The 16,758-nt window shown below is 48.9% G+C and overlaps 1 long non-coding RNA gene across 1 annotated transcript in view; it reads left to right on the top strand.

The window, feature by feature from the left end:
- Nucleotides 1-16,758, top strand: part of LOC145532589 (uncharacterized) — a 571,872-nt gene that overhangs the window by 336,677 nt on the left and 218,437 nt on the right. The window lies entirely within an intron of this gene.

Raw genomic sequence — 16,758 nt, forward strand, 5'->3', positions numbered from 1 at the left:
GCAGAGGTCTGGGCCCAAGCCCAGGCAGAGCCAGCTTCTGTCATACTGGAAAGAAAGTGAAAGGGTGAGTCACTCAGTCGTGTCCGACTCTGTAACCCCGTGGACTGTAGCCTGCCAGGCTCCTCTGTCCATGGGTTTCTCCAGGCAAGTATACTGGAGTGGGCTGCCATTTCCTTCTCCAGGGGATCTTCCCAACCCAGGGATCAAACCTGGGTCTCCCCCATTGCAGGCAGATTCTTTACCATCTGAGCCACCATAAGTGACACCTGTCATGCTGGGAAACCTCGCAATTCCCACCTTGGAGCCACCCAGCAGAACTTGAGCTGATTAAATCCTCCCCCCACCCCAAGAAGACTTGTCACTTTCATCTCTGGCAAGAGACAAGTCATCAGAGGGACAGGCAAATTAGCCAGAGGTGAGACAGAAGGCTTGGTGACCTGGCCTGGGAGTTGAGAAGTACAGCACGATGGCAGCAGGGCCAAACTTTATGACAACTGGGAAGCAGACAAGGGCCAAGTGAGAGAGTTAGTTCTTTGTTCCAGTCCCACGAGTGGCTATTAGGAAAGAGAATGGGATTGGCTGTACAAACTCCGAGACCTAATGCTTTTCTTTGTAATAATTCTCCGGTCGTGTCTTCTGATCTTGAATTTCAGCTTGGTCTTCTTGGCTTTGACTGTTGGGCCAGGCTTCCAGCAGTAGCTTCTGCTCTGAACCTCCTTCCTCCAACTGACTTGCCCCTTGTCACCCTGGGGAAAGTCAGACTTCCCTGCTCTCCTCCATAACACCGTGTGCTCCGTCCTTCCGCCGGGCTTGTGGTGGCCTCCGTGGTCACCTCGGTAACTTTCCCATTTGCTGAAATCACCCCTGTGCTCCAGCCGTGATGAACTGCCCTCTGTTTCCCTGAAGCACTGTGCCCTTTCACACTTTGACACTCTGTCAAAGGTTCTGCCCACAGCTCCCATATACCTGCTGCTTTGTGGGGTAATGGACTTCCTCTATAAAGAGTCAACTTGGCTGCCTTTCTTCCTGGAGGTGTTTCCTGCTTCCTGTTGGATTTAGTCCCTCTCTTCCGGGCCCTGCAGTACCCATGCTTCCTCATGTCCATTTCCCCAGGTCTGGTATCAGTCTGCCCCACTGTGAGTTTCTCCTGCTAGACTATATGCTCCCAGCAGGGTTATGAGCCACTGTTCAGTAAATGTTTTTTGATTGAAACTGCACAAAGACCCACGGTGAGAACTACCCTATGAAAACAATCCCACTGCTGGGCATATACCCAGAGAAAACCATAATTCCAAAAGACACTTGCACCCCAATATTCACTGCAATGGTATATACAATAGCCAGGACATGGAAAAAACCTAAATGTCCATTGACCAAGGAATGGATAAAGAAGATGTGGTACATATATAAAATGGAATATTACTCAGCCATAAAAAGGAACGAAATTAGGTCATTTGTAGAAACATGATTGAACTTAGAGGCTGTCATACAGAGTGAAGTAAGTCAGAAAGAGAAAAACAAATATCGTATATTAACACATATATATGGAATCTAGAAAAATGATATAGATGATCTTATTTGCAAAACAGAAACAGAGAGACAGACATAGGGAACAAATGTATGAACCAAGAGAGGAAGGAGTGTTCAGATGAATTGGGAGATTGGGACTGACGTATATTCACTATTGATACCCTATATAAAACAGATAACTGATGAGAACCTCCTGAATCGCATGAGTTTCCCAGGTGACTCAGTGGTAAAGAATCCGCCTGCCAATGCAAGAGACTCGGGTTTGATCCCTAGGTCACGAAGATCCCCTAGAGAAGGAAATGGCAACCCATATCCGGTATTCTTGCCTGAGAAATCCCATGGACAGAGGAGCCTGCTGGGCTACAGTCCATGTGTCACCAATAGTTGGACACAACTTAGCGATTAAACTACAACAACATTTGTATAGGACAGGGGGCTCTACTCAGTGCTGTGTGATGACCTAAATGGGAAGGAAATCCAAAAAGGAGGGGATACACACACACACACACACACACACACACACACACACACACACACACACACACACACACACACACAGGCCCCATCCCGCTGTCTCGTGAGTTGATGGCTGAAGAGTTTGTTGACTCTGAGTGCATTTCTTTTTGGACTGTGTTGACTTAAAAAAATGCACAATGTGAAGGTTGTGAGTTAAGTTTTATTTAGAGCAAAATGAAGACTGCAACCCGGGAGAGAGCACCTCAGATAGCTCTGAGAAACTGCTCCAGAGAGGTAGGAGGGAAAGGTCAATACAGACATACACACACACGTATTGCTGATTCACTTTCACTTTATGTACTGTTGAAACTAACACAACAGTGTAAAACAATTATACTCCAGTAAAACTTAATTTAAAAAAGGACCCTTGGTGCTGGCTTGAGGCCGGCAGGGGTCTTTTAAGATGCTTTGCGGGGAAAGAACTCAGGCCACCTGAGCACCTGCACCCCAGAGACTCTTCCGGGCAGAGCCCATGACTCCTGGAGGTCTCCCCATCCCAGGCCTCAAAGCTTGCCACTTGGGGCACGTGTGAGCCGTACACACTGTTAGGAGAATTGTATCTGTCCCTGGGGCTAATGGATCCATTCCCTGTAAATGGAACCTGGTGTCCAATACACATCAGGGGGAGAAGGAGAGGAAGGCGGGGAGGAGGAGCATGTGTTGGTGGAGTTGGTTAAACAGCCGACAGCTGCACTGACTTAATTGGGTTTTATTCTATTTGATCTCGGATAAAGAGGATTTTTGAGAGTCCATTTTCTCCTTCTTAAGTGTTCCTGCTTTAAAAAAAAAAAAAAAAAGAGAGAGAGAGAACACACGAAAAAGCCCCATCCTACAATCTGCTCAGTTCTCAGGTCCTTGCTAGCCAAGCTCGCTACACACGGGGGCAGTAGCACACCACCAACCTTCTCAGAAGCACCCACGGGAGCTGGTTTCTGAGTCTGGAGTGTTCACCGGGAATTTTAATGCCAGCTAGACATTTTTCCATTTCATATACATCGGCAAGAAATATCACTTAAGACCACGTTGGAAATAAATTAAGCAGGGAACCCCATAAAGAGGTTTATATTTGCTTTTCTGCCATAGTCTGTGAATTTTTACGCTTGGAATGTCTACAGACTGGATCCCAAACCCCCCAGTTTGCAACCAATTGGGCCCTAAGGCTATTCTCAACAACTTGATGGTGTTCCCAGGAATTCCACATCAAGATGGAAAATCTCTCCGTGTCAGCTAATGGCTTTTGAATGTTTAGAAAGTGCCCGGCCCTGTCTCATGGATGGTCCTACGTGTTATTTCAGGAAGCTCACATCACTACTCTTCCAAACCAGAAGAGGAATCAGGCTCAGAGGGATCAAATGCACTGGTCAAGGTCACCCAGCTGAAGGGCATAAGGGAACCTAAGTGCACGTTCCGTGAAGGCGGGAAGGTTGCTTGTCTTGTTCACTGATGCACTCCTTACTCTCAGGGTAGTACCAGGCCATGCAGTCGACACTTCATAAATATTTAAGTGAGTCAATGGTTGAAGAGTTTGATGACTGCAGTTCTCTTTGGACCATGTCGATTTAAAAAAAAAAAAAAAGTTCAACTTGAGAGTTGTGAGTTAAGTTTTATTCAGGGAAAAATGAGAACTGAAGCCCAGGAGATAGCACCTCAGATAGCTCTGAGATACTCCGAAGAGGAGTATCTGAGATGCTCCAGAGAGGTAGGAGCGGAAGGTCAGTATATATGTGGTTTTGCAGTACATGCAATCAAGCACATATTTTCCCAGAAGGTTTCTGCTAGTCTCATGAAACTTTCTGCTAGTCATGAGGAGCAGTCGTCACCATGAAGGGTTTTAGTGCCTTTCTAAATATAAGGAGATACATGATTGGGCTCATAAAATTGGTTCCTGAAAATATCCAACTATCCAAAGACCTGTCCTGCCAGTTTTTCTCCAAGCGTTCCTGATCTCCATCATGAGCTCCTTCCAGGGGATGTTGAAGGTCAGCAGCTGCAGCAGCACCTGATCTAGTCCTTGTAGAGTCCTTGTAGAGGTAGATGGCAAGTACCCATGACAAGTTGGCAAGTGCCAATTTGTAGTTGACAACTGTCCTGTGCTTAAGAAAGGGGTTGGCAATCTGGCAAGAGTCTCTAATGAATGCTCTCTTCCTCTGGCAGCCCTTGGATTTGAAAGGAAAGCCCCTCCCTCTGGGAGATATAGAGACCCACACTCCAGAGTCAGGAGGCTGGGGAGAGATAGGAATGCACCCCAAAGAGTCATTTCTTGCTGAACAAATTCCCTGTGAGGTGAAAGAAAGGAAATAGTACAGTATGGGTTTGGAGCATCAGGTTTCAGCCCAAGTAAATTGTGTGGAACTGGGAAATAAGGAGCTGTATGCTACCTTTGGGGAGGGTTTTGATTCCAGTCATCCAAACTATGAAAATGCTCAAGGATGGGCAGGACGAGGCTATACCCCAAAGATACATTCCTGTGTGGAGTAGAGGCTCAGAATGGGGAAGTCACTGAAACTCAAACAATCTGTTTGAAACCGGGGTCCCCAGTGGCCCCTGGTTCACACACACTGTTCTGTCTTGCCCGCCTCTTTGCCTTGTGCTGGGATCAGCTGCATCACTGACGGACAATAGAGGGCTTGAGTGGCCCAGAAAACTGTAGGGACCTGAGGAGTTGGGAAGCTTGCTGAGCTCCACTTTGCCGAGTGAGCCAGGAACATTGAGAGCCCCAGAGATTCAGGAAGACTCAGGGTACGTGATTGGAAAACGTTTGCACTCTTAAAAAACTTTGTAAATTCAACGTCTTTGTGCTGCCTGTTTACCGAGAGACATTGCAGCTTTTAGTGGGGATGGGTGAGTGTGCTTATGTTGGGGGACCTGGGCAGACTCACCCCCCAGGCAGGCTAGGGAAGGACAGGGTCCCATGGAGGAGACCCCACGGAAGTCAACACATGAGTCAGCCCAGAAGAAAGAAGAAAGGGAATGAATCCTTGGTTCCATCAGCAGGAGGACAGAGGGCTCAGCTAGCCCAGGTAGAGAAGGGATGGTGCGGGGCTCCTTGATTCTCTGATGAGCATTCTCAGTGTCTCCAGTCTCAAGGTGGACTCACAGGCATCTGGTGGTCTGTCGTCAGCCATTAGGTGAGGCTGGAGTCATACAAGGCAGCAGGTGTCTGGGCCCCTTGGGGGTGGAGCCAGGCTGGTTTCTGGCCAGTTTCTTTTGTTTGCCAACTCCCCTCTGCCACAACAGTCGGCCAATCCTGTCCGACTCTTTGCGACCTCATGGGCTGTAGTCCACCAAGCTCCTCTGTGCATGGGATTCTCCAGGAAAGAATACTAGAGTGGGTTGCCATTTCCTTCTCCACCTCCCCGCCAGTGAAGTGAAAGTTGCTCAGGTGTGTCCTACTCTTTGCAACCCCATGGACTATACAGTCCATGGAATTCTCCAGGCCAGAATACTGGAGTGGGTAGCCTTCTCTTCTTCAGGAGAATCTTCCCAACCCAGGGATTGAACCCAAGTCTCCTGCATTGCAGGTGGATTCTTTACCAGCTGAGCCACCAGGGAAGGCCAAGAATACTGGAGTGGGTAACCTATCCCTTTGAGTGGGTAGCCATTCACTTCTCCAGGGGATCTCCCCAACCCAGGAATCGAACCAGGATCTCCTGCATTGTGGGCAGATTCTTTACCAACTAAGCTATCAGGGAAGCCCACCTCCCTGCCATCCCCATGCTTATTCAGCTCCTCTGGTGGCTCAGATGGTAAAAAGTCTGCCTGCAATGCAGGAGACCTGGGTTCCATCTCTGGGTTGGGAAGATCCCCTGGAGAAGGGAATGGCTACCCACTCCAGTATTCTTGCTTGGAGAATTCCATGGACTGCATAGTCCATGGGGTCACAAAGAGTCAGACATGACTAACACTTTCACTTTCGTGCTTGTTCAAGCTTCTTCTAAAGTGGCTTGTGGGAAGTTGGTAAGATCTATGGGGACCAGCCCTGGTCCTGGCACAGAGATGGAGGAGATGACTACTCCTTCCATCTTTCTAGTCCTTTCTCTTCTATAAGCTTTCTATTGCAAAAACTGTCTTTGATCTCTAGAACCTTTGCTCTTGATTGTGTTGCCACCATGATGGCAATTGGGCCACAGACTGCCTAGATATTTTGTTGTTGTTCAGTCCCTAAATCGTGGCCAACTCTTTGCAAATCCATGGACTGTAGCACACCAGGCTTCCATGTCCTTCACCATCTCCCGCAGTTTGCTCAAACTCATGTCCGTCAAGTCGATGATGCCATCCAACCACCTCATCCTCTGTCACCCCCTTCTCCTCCTGCCTTCAATCTTTGCCAGCATCAGGGTGTTTTCCAATATTTGGTCAAACATTATTCTGGGTGTGTCTGAGAGGGTGTTCTTGGATGAGATTAGCATTTGAATTGGTGGCCCGAGGAAAGCAGTTGGCCCTCCCCCATGTGGGGAGGCTTCATCCAATCTGTTGAAGGCCTGGGTTTTGAACAGAAAGGCCAACTCGACTCTGCCAGGAAGAGAGACTCTCTGCAGCCTGACAGCTAAGCTGAGATATTGGTCTTTTCCTGCCTTTGGACTTGAACTGAAACCCCAGCTTCTCTGGGATCTGGAGTCGGCCAGCTTTAGATCTGGAACCTACATCATCACCTCTCCTGGTTCTCAAGCCTCTGATCTCGGCTTGGGTCAAGTCTGCTTATGTGTCCAGCTGGCTGGCTATGGATCTTGGGGCTTCTCAGCCTCCATAATTGTGTAGGCCGGTGCCTTCAATTCCTTATCATCAACCTCTTTATGTGTGTATCCTGTTGGTTCTGTTTCTCAGGAGACCCTGACTAATGCATCTACTTTGGAGAGGCTTCCTGATTCTGTGTTTTCTTTCTCACCCTCACAACTACGTCCTCTGAACCCATGTGCGCTGTGTGCTAAGTCACTTCAGCTCTGTCCAGCTTTTTGCAACCCCATGGACTGTAACCTGTCAGGCTCCTCTGTGCTTGGGATTTCCCAGGCAAGAATACTGGAGTGAGTTGCCATGCCCGCCTCCAGGGGGTCTCCCTGACCCAGGGATTTAAGCCACTTCTCTTACGTCTCCTGCATTGTCAGGCGGGTTCTTATGTGAGCCAAACTGCTTTGACTGAAGCAAGGTGAAGAACTCAATACTCTGCTGGCTGTCCTTCCTGCCAGACCTTGCTCACTTGCTAAAGGTTCTTTGACTTCATGCAAGATGGCTTGAAACTACTGGCCTACAATGTCAAGACCAACTGTTTAGCCTGATATTCAAGCCAAGCAGAATCTGACCCCTGGGGCCTCTCCAGCACATCTTTGGCCATGCACACTCTGTTTTGGGTAGGCAAGTCTCTAAACAGACCGTTGTTGTTGTTGTTATTTAGTCACTAAATCCTGCCCAACTCTTTTTCAATCCCATGGACTGTAACCCGCCAGGCCTCTCTGCCCATGATCTTTCCCAGGCAAGAATACCAGAGTGGGTTGCCACTTCCTTTTCCAGGGGATCTTCCTGACCTGGGGATCAAACCCTGGTCTCTTGTATAGTCAGGCAGATTCTTTGTACCACTGAGCCACTCGAGAAGCCCCATACTCGGCTCTTTTGCACATGCTAGTTTCTCTACTGGGAAGGCCCTCTTGTTCCCACACCATGTTGTGTCCAACAAGCTCATTCCCATCCTTCAAGATGAGTCACCTTTTTGTGAAATCCATCCCGACTGTGGACAGAGCTTTTCACCCCCCTTCTCAGGTGTCCTTGCCACTGATCCCATCTGAGTGTTATCATCAATGTGTTTTGCCTCCCACCTCCTTCTGCAGGTCCCTGGAATGCCAGAGCTATCTCTCTGGTGCTTAGAAGAGTTCCCAAACACTCAGTAAGCGCACGTTTCTATCTGCGGAATGAATGAACAATGACTATACTGTCTGCGTCTGACTATAACTAGATTTTCAAAATATTGGTCAGCGAGACAACCACAGATCCTTTAATCCTGAAGGTTTATCCAGATTATTTGACCTAATTCTTTAACACCGCATCATCAGATAATTCCTTGTGAGCAGACCACGGTAATGTCAGCAAATACTGTGCTGAATTTCACCTCCACCTCAGTGTGGAGAGCCTGGAGTCCTTTCATGAATGCACTCACAGAGAGAGATCTGAACATTAGCATTCTTATAATGAGCAGGAGAGAAACAGTCATTGAAATTGTTCAGGTGGTATCGGGAGAACATCTCTAAGCAGCAATGTTCAGTCAACAGCAGTAAGAGAGAGTGGGTTTCACAGATTGGTCATGGGGAGGTTTGTTAATTTCATAGTTTATAAAAGATTAAAGGTAAAGGAAATAAGGTACAGCTCTAGTGACCTAATTGCAGGAAACACTTTGTCTAAAACACAGCCCAGAAGGAAATAGTAAGGAGGATAGAACAAGTTCTTTGGAAATTTGTTGTTGTTTAGTTGCTAAGTCGTATCCAAGGCTTTTACCACCCTGTGGACTGTCGGGCCTGTACACAGAGGAAAGACCATGTAAAGACAGAGAGAAAGCAGCAGTCTGCAAGCCAATGCACCTCATCTCCCTCCCGGGGGGCCCCTACTCTTCGTATCTGAAGCACATATCACACACCATTAGGGCCCCAATTCACACACTCTTGTTCCCTATTCATTTTTAACCACAGGGATAATGAATATTTCCTGAGTGGGTTTCCAGTAGCTCACCCCAAGTGCCCACAATGGCCTTTCATTCCTACCCCTAGTGTTTTTCTGACACCCCTGACATCAGTGGGAACGGACTCATCAAACACACATGCTCAGCACAGACGTGCGGCAACACCCAACCGAGGGTTTAGGAGCCAGTAGATTTGTGCTTCCAGGTTGACCTTGGGTGGGCCATTCCAGGAGGTGTCTTATACACTCCTGAGTAGGTCCCAGGTGGAACCGAGCTTCAGATGCACATGGCAGTGACCACAATAATATGCCCATGGATGGGTTTTTCCTCCTTCCCTCACCATCCCTGGCCCCTGACTGCTGCTCCTTGAGATTCTCTTACAGGTCAGCTATCCACACCCCAGGCTCTGTTTTTTGGGGAACCCAAGCTAAGACAGGCAGCGACAGGATGCCCCACTGTGGCCTCACGTCTCAGCGATGTCTCAAGTCCAGCTTTGCCTTGTTCTCTGGCAGTCACTGAGCACTTTACTGGGGATTGTCTGCTCCCCGTTCTTGACTCCTGTGTCTCTTCCCCCTGCATTAGATCCCGGTGGAGGTGGGGTAGAGTGTTGCCCTCCTGGTAATCTTTATCAGAGACTAGGACGGGGAACATTCCTAGGGACCAAACCACAGGGACAGCACCCCCTAAAGAATTCTGACTTAATGATATTTGTTTCAGTCGAAGGATTTCTGTTATATGTTATACATGGCCCCAAAGGCATTCCATGGCATTGAAACACCACACTGGACTTGAGCCACCACGTTCTAACACTTTTGTGTACAAAAAGAGTTTGTTTCGCTTAGGTTTATGGAAGAGGGAGTTGTGGAGTCATACTGTGCAAAACAGAGCCTGTCAATCTAGGTCTTTGGGATCCATATGGTGAACGTGGGTGTATGTTCCTTTATTTTTAAAAATCCTCTTCCGTAATTAATTACAGTAAGAAAAGGAACTTTCACCCCGTTATTGTCTATCATGTGTCTCTTGCCAATTAGCACAGTTGCACTTCACAGCTTCATTTAGTATCAGTCCTGAAACTTGAAGAAAGATGGCACCGTTTTGGAATATTAATTCAAGTGCATCTCCCTGGGGCGTTAAACCTTCTGACATCCTGGACTCTTTCTACCTGGGAGAAAGTTTTTGGATTTTCCATTCAAATAAAGCTTAGCTCATAAAGACAATCTTCCTTCTTTATGCTGGAAAAGAATCCCTGTTCTCATATTAGCCCATTTCCTGCCAAGGACAAGAGGCTGTGTGTGTGTGTGTGTGTGGGCTCAGTTGCTCAGTCGTGTCTGACTCTTTGAGACCCCATGGACTCTAGCCCGCCAGGCTCCTCTGTCCATGGGATTCTCCAGGACAGAGTGGGTTGTCATTTCCTTCTTCAGGGGATCTTCCTGACTCAAGGATCGAACTCCAGTCTCCTGCATCGTAGGAGAATTCTTTACTGTCTGAGCCACCAGGGAAGCTCCAGGAAAAGAGGCTACCAAATCTTTAAGAGATCACGATTCCAGACCAGCCCAAGAGCCCCTTGGTATTCCTTCCCAGATCAGGCTTCCTGAGATTTCACTGAAGGTGAACTAACGCGTTTGAGAAACTCATCAGCACAGGAAGGGCTTTTGGAGATTTAGCCCTCAGTCCCGTGCATTGTACATGATGCAGGCTCAGTAAGTCTCTCTGTGGATATTGAGGGAATGATACCTCATAATCACCAGGTGAGGCATGAGTGAATCTCTGAGAAGTGCTGATGAGCTTGGGCTTGAGAGCTTGCCTGGTACCCAGTGATGGGATTCCCCCACCACTCTGCATCCTGGTGGGGCGGGGAACCCTGAACATCCCCAGTGTTCTTCTGTGGTCAGAGCCCAGGGGCTCCTAGTGTGCCCAGGAAAGAGCCATGCATTTCCCAGGAGACCCAACTGTTCTTCACACACAGTTTGCTCAGCCAGGAAATGCACTCCCTTCACAAGAATCCCAACATCTCTAGAGCAGGAGACACTACCCTTCAGCAAGGCCCCTCCACTGGGTTGCAGGGAACCCGGCTCTTTTCCTCACTGGCAATTGCTGTTTCTTGCCCATTGGGACCTCCTGAAATATGTTTCCTGGACACAGTTTTGGTTTGCTCCAGTTCACCCTTTTTGATTCATTTCGACAGCTTGAACCAAACATAGTTGATCATTTTTCCATATTCCCTTAAGCCATGTCCCCAGCCAGCAGCCATAGTAACTGCTGGACCTGGAGGCAGGAGTCTGCACTCTGACCTGTTTCTTTCCACCAGTTCCTTGTAAACATCTTAGTTCATTTACTGGGAAAAGTAAACCACCTCCAAGGCCCTTGCAGGCATACCACGTGTCCTGTTGCCTTAATTGAGGTTCTATTCCCAGCTTACCTGCCTGTGTATTCCTCAGTCTCTCCCCCAATCCCTTCTTCAGCAAGGATCAATTCACTCATTTGTTTGTTCATCAAGCATTTAGGGCCACTCGACTTTGTGAAGCATGAGACGAATCAGGCAAATGCCATGCCCTCGAGAGGTTCACAGTCCAGGGAATAAGAAAGACACATATACTGAAAAATTATAATCAGTGTGATGGAGCTGGGAAAGTGGGAAGGCCAAGGGTCATGGAGCAGAGAAGGGGCTCTGAACTGGGGTGCTGGAAAGATCCCCTCTAGGAAGAGGGGATTTTAGGGCAGAGAGTGAGCAGGAGTAAGCTATCTGGAATAGTGGGGTGGGGGAGACTTCCTAGGACATTTCAGGCTTGTGAGATGTAGCTTGGGTAGATGATGACAGTTGAGGTCTGGAAGGCTTAAACTTCGTGAAAAGAGGTTGCATTTCACAATCTGCTGTACTCTAGACCAGGGGTCCCCAGTCTCTGGGATCTAATGCCTGATGATCTGAGGTGGAGCTGATGTAATAATAATAGAAATCAAGTGAAAGTGTTAGCTGCTCAGCTGTGTCCGACTCTTTGTGACCCCATGGACTATAGTCCACCAGGCTCCTCTCTCCATGGGATTTCCCAGGCAAGAATACTGGAGTAGGTTGCCATTTCCTTCTCCAGGGGATCTTCCCAATCTAGGCACTGAACCCGGGTCTGCTGCACTGGAGGTAAATTCTTTAAAGTGCACAATAGATGTAATGTGTTTGAACCATCTTGAAACCATCCCCTCCACTGCCGGTCCGTGGAAAAATTGTCTTCCATGAAACTGCTCCCTGGTGCCAAAAGGATTGGGAACTGCTGCTCTAGACAGGGGAACCATGGGAAAACTCCATAGCAAGGGAACGATTGTCAGTCTCTGGTTTGGAGTCTGGCTTGGAGGGGCTGAGCCAGGATGTTGCCGGTCTCCTGATGGTGAGAGAGTAAACAAATCGCAAGCTGTGAGCAGAGCAGGGCAGGGAGAGAAGGTGCTGGTTGAGAGGGCTTGTTGGATAGTTGGATCCATCGGGGTGTGGAGGTCTGGTGGATGGGGGTCAGGGGTGGTGGTGATGAAGACAGTGGCTAACTTTCAGTGTCTCTGAATTCCCATCAGTGTCCGGACTTCAGCTGTCTCCCAGGTGGCCACAATGACTGCTGCCTCTAGTTCTTCCATCTAGTCCTAGACTCCCTCTAGGACCATTGTCCCTGTCTCCACCCCGTCTTCATCCCCTCTCAAAGGCAAGCCCACCTTCTCCTTGGGCCAGTCTCTGAACTTCTCCCAAGCAAGAATACTAGAGTAGGTAGGCATTTCCTTCTCCAGGGGATCTTCCTGACCCAGGGATCAAACCCTGGTCTCCTGCATTGCAGGCAGGCTCTTTACCATCTGAGCCACCAGAGAAGCCACCTACAAACTCTCTCTTCTCTTAGAGAAACTCCTCTCTCTTAGACTCCAGAGCTTTCTTTCTATACAAGTATTGATCTTTGGCAGGGTTGATATTGCTCTTTACATTAAGAATGAACTTGTTCACCAAAAAATAATTAGCACAAGAAGACAGAATATTGTTAGGGGCCTCATTAATTTCACCAAGTTTATTTAAATTGCAGCAGGATGTCAAATCAATAATGATGGCTAATTAAGAAAAACACATCTGATTTCCTTAAAGTACATGGAGGGGGGGCGCACAAAGGCTGCAGTGGGGAGGAGGGTGAGAAGTTTCTGGTAAACAGAGATGGTACCTCCTCTCTTAAATGGAGGGGACCAAAAGTGAGCTAGGTAGGTGTCCTTGCTGAATTAGGGAAAGGGTTGACTGCAGTAGGTGTGAAGTTTGACGTGATTAACTCCAGAGGAACTAGCGGCCTGAGACCCCATGTCATCATGAGATGTCCCCCTTCCCCTATCTCAGATAGCATTAGAAGACTGTGGATTAGGGTGAAAAATAAGGAATTAGAACCAGCTTGTTTTGAATCCTGGTCCTTCCAGTTATACCTGGGGCAGGAAGATCCCCTGGAGTAGGAAATGGCAACCCACTCCAGTACCCTTGCCTGGAAAATCCCATGGTCAGTGGAGCCTGGCAGGCAATAGTCCCTAGGGTTTCAAAGAGTCAGAACATGACTGAGCACACACATGCACCCTCCACTTATATCTATGCAACTTTGGGCAACTCCTATAATAAGTCAGGGACCATAAGACTCACCTTCACAGTGAGTATCCTAATACTGTGAATTTTAAATGAGATGCTTTAGAAGGGCTTTGGTGCCTGATGTAGGATGTACTCAGGAAGTGTCCTTTCTTCTTGCCTCTTCTTTTGATTCCATCCCTCCCCTGGAGAGGGACCAAGTGTCCCGCTGCTGACTTTGCTCAGCAGGGGCGAGGCCATGTCCCCCCTCAGAGGGACCCCAAGCCTTCCCTTCATGTTTCTCTTCATGTTGAAACTGTGGAAGAAGCCCTGAAAAGTGAAAGTGAAAGTTGCTCACTTTGTGTCCGACTCTTTGCGACCACATGGACTATGCAGTACATGGAATTTCGGGGCCAGAATACTGGAGTGGATACCTGTTCCTGTCTCCAGTGGATCTTCCCGATCCAGTAATTGAACCTGGGTCTCCTGCATTGCAGGTAGATTCTTTACCAGCTGAGCCGCCAGGGAAGCCAAAGAGTACTGGAGTGGGTAGCTGTTCCCTTCTCCAGTGGATCTTCCTTACCCAGGAATCGAACCTGGGTCTCCTGCATTGCAGGCAGATTCTTTAGCAGCCGAGCTACCAGGGAAGCCTGGAAGAAGCCTTGGGCATCCGTAATCATCTATTAGAGGTAATTTTATTACCTCCACCCTGCTCTCTGCTCAGTAACAGCGGCAAGCTTTGGGAGCTCCCATCATCAGGATGTTTGGGCAGAGTCCACCAGCTTCAAACAGAACAATTTGTTCTGAGCACACAGCCCCGAGTGATGGCAGAGGAAAGAGTGGGAGGCTTGATCTGCAAAGGAGCATCCTTTCCTCTGCTCTCCGCCAGGGAGGGAGGGAGCCAGCTGGGAGCTGAGAGCCACATGAGTAATCCACCCATGGAGGAAATGCTAGTGTGGCTTTTCAGCTGGGCTTGTGTGTTTTGTTTGTATTGTTTTAAGGGAAATTTTTCTTTCAGATATTTGAACTGATTCCTTGGAAATCCAGGTGCAAAACCAAGGAATGTTTAGGGGCTCATTTTGAAGCAAATTAGAGGGTTTTCCTCCTTGTTGTTGGGAAGTTGAAATGACTTTGTACATTGAGAGCACTCCCACTTTAAAGATGGGTAAACTGAGACTTGGGGCTTCTCAAGTGGCTCAGTGGTAAAGAACCTGCCTGCCAATGCAGGAGACACGGATTCGACCTCTGGTCCGGGAAGATCCCCTGCCATCCTGGAAATGGCTAACCACTCCAGTATTCTTGCCTGGAAAATTCCATGGACAGAGGAGCCTGGCGGGCCACAGTCTACGAGGTCACAGAGTCTGACAGGACTGAGCCACTGTGGACGCACACACACAAGCTGAGACTCAGAATGTTCTTGCAGTTCTAAGTGGCAGAGGCAGGTGAGACCCAGAAGGAAGGCTGACGGCGTTGGGGACTGCTGACACGTGCTGCCCTTGGAGCCCCTCGTTGCTCGGTTTCCACGTCAGTCTGCCCCTGTCAGGAGGGTGCACTTCTCTAAGAATTAGGAGCAGGTCCCACCTATTTCTGGGTTGCTGGTGCCTCAGTGCCTGCTTGGCACATGGCAGAGACCAACCTGTGTTCATTGACTGAATAGGGGAATAATGGCCATAGGGGTCCAAGCTCCAGATGTGTGTTCTGAACGAGAGCCCAGATCCCTGCAGTGCAGGAAGGAGAGCGGGGACCAGTGGAGCCCCCACTGGTGGGAGTGGGCACAGGGGCACCCATGCTGGCTGAGTTCCTGTGCCTGGTAGCCCTGCCCCAGACCCTGAATGTGCGGTCTTATCTACCCCTAGAGCATGTGTGTGCAGAGGGCAAAGTTATCCTTGTCACAAATGGGAGGAAACTGAGACTCAGATAGGTTTACAAGCTTGCTGAAGGCTTGTTGTTGTTCAGTTGCTCAGTCGTGTCTGACTCTTTGTGACTCCATGGGCTGTAGCCCGCCAGGCTTCTCTGTCCATGGGATTTCCCAGGCAAGAATACCAGAGTGGGCTGCCAACCCAGGGATCGAAACCAGGTCTCCTGCATTGGAGGGAGGATTTTTTTTTTTTTTTTTACCACTGAGCCACCAGGGAAGCTCTGCTGAAGGTTACCCAGGGAGAAAAAGAGGATGCCAGGTTGCCCTCTCCAAATCCCATGTCCTAATTGCCAGCTCTGTTGCAGAAATGGAATAGAATGATAAGGAAGGAACCGTGGGACAAGGGAGGCAGTTTAGGGACCTCTTAGGAAAGGGCTTTTCTCTCTGGGGTTAGTTAGGGAAGAGCTTTCCCAGTTAGGTTAGCCTAGTTAGATACAGGGTGCTGGCAGCTCCAATTTGGTGCAAAAGAAGTGAAGTGAAGTGAAAGTGAAAGTCGCTCAGTCTTGTCTGACTCTTTGCAACCCCATGGACTGTACAGTCCATGGAATTCTCCAGGCCAGAATACCGGAGTGGGTAGCCTTTCCCTTCTCCAGGGGATCTTCACAACCCAGGGATCAAACCAGGGTCTCCCGCATTGCAGGCGGATTCTTTACCAGCTGAGCCACAAGGGAAGCCCAAGAATGCTGGAGTGGGCAGCCTATCCCTTCTCCAGGGGATCTTTCTGACCCAGGAATCTAACTGGGGTCTCCTGCATTGCAGGTGGATTCTTTACCAGCTGAGCTATCAGGGAATCAGTGGTTAATTTCTAGCAGGAAATGCTGAGCTGAGAAGCACGGTCAGGGTGAGAATGACCTGGGTGTGATATTAGTGCTGGGGCGTCATCAGACAGTGTATGGGCAGGATAGTTTCAAAGGCAGCAAGATGGGGGTTCCAGAACAGGGGTAGGAGTGGGAGCTTCATTCTCTTGGCCGTGAGAGGCTGGAAACCAGAAGGAGCAAATGAATGGGCGTTCTAGTGCTCACAGCTCTTATGCTTTGAACGATGCTATGGGACACAGCAGGGGCTCCATAAATATTTTTTAAGGAATAGATGAAGACTTGGCAACCGTCTAGTTATGAGTCACATAGGGGGATGTGGCTGGATCTCAGACACGGAGCAGGGCCCTGCAGCTGACCCTGAGAGTTGAGATTTGAAGGCCATTCTGATAGGATCTGGGGCCTCGGACTGCTTGAGTTCTTCCCGGACAACTTTCACCAGGTCTGGGGACTTGGAGGCAGTGGAGCCTGACGCACGGCCACCAGTCTGCTCAGGGGGACGGAGAGAGAGCAGGCAGGCACCAGGCTCCATTGGCACCATTTTCTCTGGATCTTCTCTGCTTTGCGCCAGCTCCAGCGGACAGCTTGGTGGCGAGGTCTCTTTTCTTCTGGGTTCTGTTTCCTTTCCTCAGAGGCACCTCTAGCTTTTAGCTTATGGTCAGAGTGGAGAAAAGTACCACCCAAGGAAGGTTCTCTCAGCCCAGATGTCAGCTCCATCTCCTGCTCCCATGTCCAGATGGATCTTACCTCCAGCATCCCG

This window comes from Giraffa tippelskirchi, chromosome 13 (assembly GCF_054371585.1).
Source record: "Giraffa tippelskirchi isolate mGirTip1 chromosome 13, T2T-mGirTip1v1.2.pri, whole genome shotgun sequence".
Lineage (NCBI taxonomy): Eukaryota > Metazoa > Chordata > Mammalia > Artiodactyla > Giraffidae > Giraffa > Giraffa tippelskirchi.